Here is an 11,274-nt window from a genome sequence, read left to right as displayed (position 1 = left end):
GCACTAGCACTTTAGAAAAGCTCCCATTCACATTGCCAGATCACAGAATACTGTTTGTATGGATGCTTAAACAGTTTAGACGTGATTACTTATGTTTTCCCTGGAAGGTGATTACTTTGCCACTCTTGGCAGCCATTGTCACAGTCTGGTGCTTCCCATTCATGCAACTGGACCAACGGCACAAAGGAGCGAAGTGCTCGATTGATGACAGTCCTCAGTGGGCCAAAGGAAGACATTAAAACTACTTGTATGGGGCTCTTTCAGGAGATTAACTTACTATGAGGGCTACCTGCCATGGACCCATTGCTTGTATTCACGAAGCCAGTACAAAGGCCTTTATTTTTTAGCCAAGGCCACAGCTGCATGAAAGCCAAGACTGAATAGGGTAATGACCACAAAAAACAACAAACCTCAAGTGTGTAAAAACAAAGTGTCTTCTTAGATGTAAGCCTCCTTTCAGAAGAAGGTGATTCCGCCATTGAGGATAGCAAATACCACCGGTCTAATTAATTTCAGAGGAGTATAGTGTCGTAAGGAAAGACGGCATAATGGAACAAAGTAGACTTTAATTAAATCTTGCTATCTGACAGGCGGCCCTGAAACATACACATCACATGGCCGGTCTAGCACGACTTGCTGTCTGTCTGGGCCCCCAAAAATGACAGACGAACACAAAGAATGTAGACAGAAGATTTACACACTCATGAGTCCTACCACATGAAATTTTTTGGCTACATAACATCAAAACCAACCAATCTCCTACATATTTTTTTAGCTATTTCCATAAATACACTTTAAAAAAGCTGATAATGATGTTGTAGTTGAGAGCACCAGAAGAAGAGCACCGAAAGGGTTGATCAGCTGGATTAGCGCAGGTCACCCTTCACCCCTTTACACATAAAGACTATGGAGAGCTTTGTGCCGGCACTCAGAAGTCCATCAAAGCCCCATTCGCTGTGTGCATCTCTACCTCCTGGAGGGTGTGCATGACCACCCTGGCCTCAAAGAAAACACTGCACACACCCCACACACGCACAATAAAACCACGGTTTTGGACAATAGTGATAGTGTTTGTTTGAGAGGCGACTAAGAACGCATGTGTGTGCACATTGAGGTGAAATTACGCCATTATCTCACGGTGGTAGCCGAGAAAGCAAGGCGACTGAATAGAGTCTTCTTGAAGACACGCAGCACCACGTAGAGAGCGCACCAGAGGGAGGGCCTGGGCGCTTTGCTTGTGCTTACTGAGTGGAAATGCTCTGACAGGTGTGCTATTGTATGAGTAAGGGTGTGTGAGCATTAAGAATGTTCCAGGGGAGTCCTGTGTCTGCTGGTAATGTGTTTATCGCCAGTGATTTTGTTGCCTCTCCTCCTCCTGTCTACTTCCGCCGTCCCCTCAGGATCTGACTGAGAGGAGAAAGCCTCTCTTGCACAGTTGGCTGGACCTCTTCTAATGAGTCAGACAGGCAGCACTAGTCACCATTCAGCCGCACAGACAGGTCAGAGAATGAGCAGAGAAGGAGGAAAACATGGTGTGAGAGCAAGAACGAGAGCCTAACGTGACAAAAGCAGGAAGGGGTGAATAGTGACCACTATCAAGCACTAAAGGAGTTTATAGGCCTCAGGCCTCGGCCTTATTGGATGTAATCTGGATGAAACTGTGGGTAAGAGCGGGTAAGTGTCTGTTTGCTTCACTGTTTCACTGTCCTGTCATGTACAGATAAAATATGTAGCTTTCTGAGTGATACCGAAAGCTCCTCATGTGGTTTTCAGATATTGATACAATGATACTCTATCAATGTTTGGCTGGACCTCTTCTAATGAGTCAGACAGGCAGCACTAGTCACCATTCAGCCGCACAGACAGGTCAGAGAATGAGCAGAGAAGGAGGAAAACATGGTGTGAGAGCAAGAACGAGAGCCTAACGTGACAAAAGCAGGAAGGGGTGAATAGTGACCACTATCAAGCACTAAAGGAGTTTATAGGCCTCAGGCCTCGGCCTTATTGGATGTAATCTGGATGAAACTGTGGGTAAGAGCGGGTAAGTGTCTGTTTGCTTCACTGTTTCACTGTCCTGTCATGTACAGATAAAATATGTAGCTTTCTGAGTGATACCGAAAGCTCCTCATGTGGTTTTCAGATATTGATACAATGATACTCTATCAATGTTTGAGGCATTGACTGAAAAAATCCACATTTTAGTAGGAATAATAAGAAGATATAATTAAAGCAACTCTTTTGGTGACCTACTAAACTTAATTTCAGTTAAAGGTCAAGGTATTTATTGGCTCGACAACGATGCCTGTCAATAACGCTGCAGTTCTTCATGTGACCACTGGATGTCAGGGTTCGCTCGCCGCAGAGGCGCGTCAGCTCGCAGCCCCTTGGGGAGCTTTAGCGAGCGCACGTGGTGTGACAGCTTCCCTAGGAAGTTTGGGTGACATTTGCTTCACTTAATGACACAAGCTAATTAATCATTAGCGATCCCAGAGGTATTCCTTTTAGAGAGGCTTTGCCGTGCCTGCTCCCAGCAGGAGGCTCCAGCCCCAACATGTTATGTATGCATATGTTTAACTGCCGTGTTCCACACTGAAGACATTTTCATTTTCTGCTGTTGATGTGTTCGGATTGGAGTCGAGTTCTCGATCGCCAGCCTATATAAGCCAAGTGTGTGTGTGTGTGTGTGTGTGTGTGTTTTTAACTTTTAAACTGCGAGGTATGAGATCAAGTGAACATTGATCCATTCTGTGAAAACACCATTAATGAAGGTCTGATAAGATGACGAAGCTCAGTGTATCAGTACTGAATATATCAGACAGAAGATGGTTTACTAGACTAAACTGCTTTTTGCTGTCATATCAAGGCCTAAACCATGAGAGTGTTTTGCTCTGGGAGGTTGTGTTTTCAGAGATTGCTGAGTTGTGCTATCATTACCCGTCAAAAGTTCAATTTAAACTTGAAAGAGGCTGCCAGAGACTCCAATCTCGTTGAAACTTGAAATGTGTGAAGTAGTTCAAAATAGTTTGACAGTTTTTGGAGCTTCTCTCTTTATGAATTCTGGTGGAGAACTCTGTTCATTCGGTGTCTATGAAGATAGGCAGTTGGGTCTTATTATTTCCAATATGTTTCTCAGAAAGAGTTGTCTCAGAAAGACCTGACCTTCTGGGGTAACGTGGCTTGTCCTTGTCTTACAACAGACAGGTCACTCATGCACCATATGCTTGGTGTAGTTTTCTGAGCACTCTTGATTTGTAGGAATCAGGGTTGCACACTATTCAGCACTGAATTGAGAATGGCTTTTAAATTCCAATTAAATTCCTGAATTTGAATGAAGTAACTGAGCCTGATACAGATTTGCAATTCGAATTTTAATGAAAATAGAATTAAATTGAATTGGACAATTTTTTTTAACTAGAAAAGTTTATCAAGACAAACTGAATATTGACTTTGCAAAAAAAGTTTAAAGTTTTGAAGGTTTATAGCCATTAACTATAGATAAAATGATTTAAATTGATAGACAAAATGATAGATGGAATGATTGACAGAACAATAGATAAAACAATGGAGAACTAGATATAGATAGATAGACATGCATTACCCATGTGAAATTTCTTTGGAGTGCAATTTAGTTAAATATTCCACCAATTCAACTTCCAATTGACTATCGGTAAGCCCCTCCCCTCGAACACAGATGAGCCAATGGCAGTTGGGTTTCAGTTGCGCGTGGACCGGAACTCAAGACATCTTTAGGCTTCAGCGACATCTTTGGAACATCTGAATCCTTCATCGGTTTGATGGTGTTTATGCTACAGAAAATGGAAAAACGATGTGCCTGGGGTACTTATAAAACTGATTCCAGGTATCCTGAGAGGATGGGCAGTGGAATTTATTTTATTCCATTTCCTAAACCCAAACAAAACAGAGCAAAATGTCCTTAAGCATTCAACCCCAATCCCAAGGAAGATGAAAACTTTAATTTTCTGGTTGTAATACTCTCATTAAGTTACAATTTTCATCTGCTCAAGCAGAATCTTGTGCTTCAGCAAACAAACCAACACCAAAAAAAGCCAACATTAAAGTTCTTCACCACATTAAAACATACCAACATCAACGAAGGTCTACATTTCCGTGCTTCTCCATATTAAACTGGTTAAATGTAAATTAATTTAATCTTACCCTGCGGTACATGAACCCTGGATGTTGTCATCTGCGATGGTGATGACCGTAACATGATCCTTCTCCTGCTTGCATTGTGATCTGTAAAAACTCGTTTCCAAATTAAACTTGTTACCCACTATATTTATTTTAAAAAAATTTATATATCCCTCTATGGCATATTTAAGTCCCACTTGAATGGTGGTCCTTCTGTGTCCAGAAGGGACATCTTGGGACAAGGTTTTCACACTAACAGCTGTCAGCTAGCAACTCCATATATTTGTTCGCAACAGTAACTAAGGGGGGCGGGATTTACCGATAGATCAATTCCAACTTATTAACTGTAAGGGAGCCAATTCTTCAATTCTGAATTTTGCACAACCCCAACAGGCTCAGATATTACCTTTTTAGATCGCATTTTCTGAACGATTTCTCTAATAAAATGCCCTTCGAAATGTTGTGGTCGTTAGATCTTGCTGTCTTTCCCTAAAAGAGGAAATTGCATTTTCAATATGCTCACTCTGTAAAACTGGTTGAGGTGCTCATCAATAAATTCATTTTTAGCTTAGTAAGCAAACCCCCCCTACTGATCATGGCACACTATGTCCAGCTGTTACTGGCAGCAGAAGAATGCCAGCAAAACAATTAATCAGTCATGTATGATTTGTCTACTCTACATTTTTTTGTGAACGCTTTGCACACTTTGACTTTAATGTCAAGATTTTTCACAACTCCAAAAAGTTGGTTTCATCCCCTTCGTACAGTGTTGCCTAGTGTGTCTGCCATCTTGTGAGCGTAGACTCGAGATGCAGTGGTACACTTATTGTGCTCTAGCTCTATTACACATGTGCTGCCAATAGAGGAGAATTAATTATTCTCTTTCATAGCAGCCTCGTCATTTATATACGAGGGAGAGCTAGGCCTTCCCAACTCTGCCAGGTGCCATTTAACATTGCTTGGATGTACAATGACTTCTTCATATCCACTTAAATCTGGGGATGATTTCACTCTAGCACAGACAAAAAGTAATTAAGCCACTCACTCGCAACAAGTTTAGGGTTTGTTTCACCAAATAGCTTCAGTAATTGAGGGGGAATTGCATTGTACATTAACAAATCTAATGAACCACTTTTAAAAACAACAAGAATTACTCAATTTATTAGCAATATGCAGACTGGTTGATGCCCCAAACGACTACTAATAGGATGCATAATGCATTCTCAACGTAAAATGGGATTTGATTATTCAATTCACAATTCAAAGTGGTCCATTCGGCGAAGTCAAAAAGTCAGCACTTCAAATGTTCTTCATTTTACCTTTCTTCACTTCTCATTCATATCTATTCTTTTGGCATAATGGAGCCACCGCACACCTGGTGCCAACAACCTGACATGCCCTAAGTGTCTGTGAGCCCCCCTGTGGCGAGCCGGATGGTGGCATTCAGAGAAATCACCATATTCTAGGACCTGGAAGCTCTGCCACCACTAGCACAGGAACACCTCGTTCCCTGGAGAGCTTCATCTGGAAGCTTTCAGACCCTCCCCATCTCCTCAGCCAATCATTAGGTCATCTCCAATTAGGCAGCATTCAGGTGCATTGCCTGCAAGTTAACTGCCCCCTCTTGGTTGTTTGTGCCCAGAAACATATTTAGACATGCACGCTACATGCGCTTCCGTCTCAGCAGGAGGCCACCATGAGACACATCAAGACGAGTAAGGCTTATCTCGAATAGTGGAGCCTACATGTCCCCGCACGACACACACAGTCAGTGAGCAAAGAACCTACTTATCAACGATGAATCAACATCATTGCCTGTCAAAAGTTCAATTTAAACTTGAAAGAGGCTGCCAGAGACTCCGATCCTGCTGATACTAGAAACATGTGAAGCAGTTATGAAATAGTTTGACACTTTGCGGAGCTTCGCCCCTTTATGAATTCCGGCAGAAGCCTCCATTCACTCTGCGTCTATCAAGCTTGATGCATGAAATCACCTTTTGGAGTCAGCAAGTGGGGAAATTTGTAACGGAGCCCCGAAGGATAGATTATTTACTCAGTTGTTTATGGTTAATCAAAGTGCAGCAAACTTTCACTTTCTTTGTTATCGCTGCCTTTTTGGCAGTGGCTCTTTCAAGATATTGTGGGGTGGAGCATGGTCTTGGGTGTGATTCTCTATCTTCAGGAACCCCTGCAATTACATCTGGCAAAACTCTGCATGAAGTAACGCTTCATAAGCCTTTGTGCGACCATGCTTTGAAGCGCCCGGGACCTCTGTAAGTTGGCTTTTTGTCTCCCTCGTATCCCCCTTTCAACCTCCCCCCTTCCCACCCATTGGAGACAGAAGACAGAATGCGATGTGTCGTCTTTGCCTGGTGCACAAAAACTCTGTGCATTTGACACACCTTGGTTAGCACAAAGGATAAAAAGCGAGGCAAGGCTTGGACACGCAGGACGCCGCTGCTAGGCCCGATAAAGACACTTCAAAAAGTCGAGCCGTGAGGAGCCACAGCCCTCTTCTTCTCCCTCTCTTTCTTTCTTCCCAAGATCCTGCAGTGCCAGAGAGAAAAGAAAGAAAGAAAGAAAGAAAGATGGATTAAAAATTTGGCCTTCATATATTGTAGATGGGCACATATCTGAATGCAAATGGAGCTGAATTGTGGTAAAATTGAATTGCATGGGAATTCTGATGCACATGTGTGTATTCATGAAAGCAGATGTGTGTGTACAGGGATGACATTTTCCTACAAGGACAGTAAAACCTGAAATCACCTATTTTGGAAATTAATTTAACCCCACCATTAAAACAAAAAAAATCACTGATTCAATAAGACTTAAGCTCAACTGACAGCACTTGTGGCACTTGTTGTTCAGAATAAAATTAATTTAATCTTTCATTTTCTTTAAATAAAGCAGTGAAGCACTTTCAGTGGATGTAAACGTGAAATACTCCCTTTACACAAGATGTAAACTAGATGCATGTTAACATGGTTTTCAGTTTACTTTAAATTTAAAGTCTGTGTAAAATGAAAACTCACCCTATATATTTTCTAAATGCATCTTATTGATCTTACTGTGAACAGTCCATCTGTGCATATCTTTGATTTCTTAACTTATTTTTACTTGATTTTCTGGTGAAATGACAGAATTCTCTTTTGTGACATACGCTGGACTTCTGTAATCATTTAGTCTGCTTAAACCCCACCCCCAGTGGACTGCAAGCAACGCCTACATCTCAAAATCCAATCAGCTACTGATGGATAGAACCAAATGCACAAATTTTTTCTTTTATGACAATCCTTTAAACTTTGATGTGCATCACAATGTGGAATAAAAGATCTGTTGCTACTTCTGTTACACTGCAACATTAACTTTGTTGCAATGATGACTTAACACCCTAAAATGACCATAGACCCTAAAACAGCTGTAAAAAAAAGATTTAAACAGCTCTCCAGCTCAAATTATACATAGGTTTTAAATGAAGAATTAATGCAAGGACTGTCATGAAATCATAAACTTGACATTTCTGCTTTTTAAACTGCCTTTGTAAGTGGCTTACCGTAATGTGATTCTCTCTCTCTCGCTCTCTCTTTATAAGAAAATTAGAGATGATTTTTGTGGTAATCAGCTTTACTGGGAACTGAACTTATCTTGTATTAAAACTTAATAATAAATGTAATATTCATTGATATTCCTTTAATAAGCATAGTAAGTAATGTCGTAAAATGTAAAAATGCAAAAAGTTTTCTGTGAGAGTCAGATTTAGGGATTGAAGATAAGCCAATGGAAAGTCACTACAATGATAGAAAAAACAAATGTGTGTGTTTTTAATTAAAAAGTGGTGAAATGGGAAAACATGGCAGCCTCTAAAGCAGGGTGAATGGTTAAAGGGCTACCCTTTGGCTAACCTGTTTTCTGGGCTCACAGAGTCAGTGAACCCTATGTTACACTGCTCTAGTGGCATTGATTGGTGGAACAGAGAGCAAACCTCTATTTTACAGTAACTTTCTACCGATCAATCTGCCCTGGCCTGTCATACCCTCTCTCAGGGGGTCTCATCCAAAGACAGAGTGACATTGCGTGCCAACATAGGCACCATGTGATTAATTATAGTCTACAATGGAAAGCACAGTTCATCCATGCTTAGAAAGAGAAAGGAAAACAATACTTAGAAAGAGAAAGGAAAACAAGATGAACTCATGACTTAAATATTAAAGTAAAAGTAAAAAAGGAAAACAAGATGAACTCATGACTTAAATATTAAAGTAAAAGTAAAATTCTGTCTTAAAGTATATCATTTTTTGTTTCTTCAGCACAGTACTGCCTTTTTTCATGGAGCACAAAAGGAGAGTTTTTGAAAAATCACCCGTGCTAAGACACTTTATAGTGACCATGGCTATCAAGCACCAAAAAAAGTATGACTTGTGTGCTTTTTTCCATGCCGTCTGAAGCCATATGATAGCTTTGTGTGGAAAAACAAATCTAACCTAATTTCTCTTCCTGTCCTTCCAATTCAAAATTCCAATTCAACTTCCTGTAGGGCATGTTCAGTTGCATTCAAATTCACACACAAACTAAGAGGGAAGCAATTCTTGAATTCTTTTTCAGTTTGTCTACTGCGTTATTTTGAATTTTTTTTTTCAGTGTAGAGTAAAATCATCAATTCTGTTGCCCACAATAACCTTTTGTATAACTTTAGAATGTATTTGTTTTTTAAAAGCTCTTATCACTACGAACTGTCACTGTATTTTTTCAAAAACTTTTATTATTTGCATGGAAAAACAACATACAGGTTTGGAATGTGATTTCCTAAGTTGAACAAACTGCTAAAAATTCAGTCAGAAAAGAAATTCACCCTTTTCCTCTACTCCCTCTTCTTCTATTCCCCCCTCATCCTTTTTGCCTGTCTTTTTCTCTCTCTCCCTCTTCTCTACTGAAACAGATGGCAATTTATGCTGAGCACAATCAGTACTATTCAGCGTTGGGTAGGCTGGTCCTCCCCACAGGAGTGAGGCCCAATCACAGTCCTAATGAACACATTGAGAGCTGTCTGCTCCAAATGAGTCCCAGTAGGAGCCGGCCCACAGGTACCTCCTGCCCGCTGGCATCACCACACACACACACACACACATATGCACATGTACTGGCACAACGCAGCAGTGAGCTTCTCGAGCAGCACTTAATTCAATCAAGATTCTTATCTCCAGCTGCCAGCATTCCAAAAGTAGAAAAACAACAATAGGGATATAAGTTACATGCAGCGAGTTGTGGATTGACAGATCGTATTTGTACATGGGATCACAATTTAACGAGTGTACAAGTAAAAAATTTCATGGGACTCATGAGCGGGACTATCACGTTTTCACATGTGCTTTGAGTCTCAAAGCTGCATTTGAGCCAATGGCATGTATGTATTAATTTATTTTTAAAATACATTATGCAAATGCAATACAAATGCAATTCATGCATACAATGACTAGAATACACATTTTCTATAATGAGCATATTTTTTACTTTCTATATTCAAATTCATGTATGATATCAGGTATGAATTTTTTTCTGGAGCATTAAGCATAAATGTAAGGGTGATACAACTTTCCTAATAAAACAGAAGAAAAAATGTTTATTAAAAGATTAAATCCTTTAAATGAATTTAAGAAATTTGGTATACATATTATTATTATTATTTCTTTAATAAACTGAGCGAACCCCTGTAGGCCCTCGTCGAAGTCAATAAGCCTCTTTTGTGGTTAGAGAGTTTGACTCCTAACCCTAAGGTTGTGGGTTCAAGTCTCGGGCTGGCAATACCACAACTGAGGTGCCCTTGAGCAAGGCACCGAACCCCCAACTGCTCCCCGGGCGCCGCAGCATAAATGGCTGCCCACTGCTCCAGGTGTGTGTTCACGGTGTGTGTGTGTTCACGTTGTGTGTGTGCACTTTGGATGGGTTAAATGCAGAGCACGAATTCTGAGTATGGGTCACCATACTTCGCTTTATGTCACGTCACTTTTTTTTCACTTTTTAAATATCTGATATTTTGACCTTTATAGAACAACACTGATTTTTTTTTTTTTTAATTTTAACTGTAAAAGACTGTAAAAATGCCACAGTAAAAAAAGATTGTTTTGAGTGAATACTTTTAAAATGAAAAGAAAAAAGTGTCCAGGGTGCTCAAGGAGTTCAAAAAAGAGTCATTTGAAGGTTCTCTTTGGGGTCGGGAATTCAATAGAATGATAGAAAATTTAAAAGACATGTCTTTTAAATTTTCTATCTTGAAATAGCCAGTTCATTAAAGGCTTTTTATAAATTTCTAAAGAAGAGTGCCTTGGATTTCCTTCTACTACATATTTTTAAAATGAACTTTAAAAATATTTGTAAAGTTTTTTTTAAATAATGATTAAAGGCCTTTCCACACTGATGCATACACTCAAAGTGTATGTGTATCAAAGTGTAACGATAATTTGTCACTTTGTATGTTATTCTTTTTTTTTTTTAATTACCCTTTTTAATTATTTTTGTTTTAAACCATATAAAACCAATCTGAATCATGTTTTAAATAATGTTTTCTTTATTGTGGTCACTCTTGTACATCATTAACATTCATACTCTGTTTCTCCAGGTTTTAACTCAAACTTAACATGATGGCTAGTTCTATACCAGTTTTCCATCTTATTTGCGTCAATACTCTATATTCATATGCAAGTACTGTATGAATTGGAGAATGTGATCCGTCCCTGGTGAGGACACACTTCTACCATCTGTCAGTCTGGCTACATGTATGTCTGTTGTGTGTGTGATACTTTGCCTTTCTTGTGCTCTTTTGCCTCGCCAATTCCTTTTACCCCAAATGCAGACCTCAACAAGTAGAAACTCCCTTCAACATGCAGAAACACAAAGACAGAAGAGCAGATCGCACACAGAGTGGTCGGGATCCCTCACACATCAATCACCCCCCCACACTCCTGCCTTTCCTCATGCGTCTGTCACAGAAGTTGACAGGAGCACTGCCCCTTGCTCTGCCCCAATCTGCACCTGAAGAGCTGGTGGGCAAAGCCCAGTGCCTTCTGTTGCATGTCAAAACCCCACTGGGCCTGCAGCACTGAGGAAGTGCAAATATCCTCTAAT

The sequence above is a fragment of the Cyprinus carpio genome, chromosome A14, assembly GCF_018340385.1.
Source record: "Cyprinus carpio isolate SPL01 chromosome A14, ASM1834038v1, whole genome shotgun sequence".
Taxonomy (NCBI): domain Eukaryota; kingdom Metazoa; phylum Chordata; class Actinopteri; order Cypriniformes; family Cyprinidae; genus Cyprinus; species Cyprinus carpio.
The sequence above is the reverse complement of the archived record's forward strand: the minus strand, read 5'-3'. Positions refer to the sequence as shown.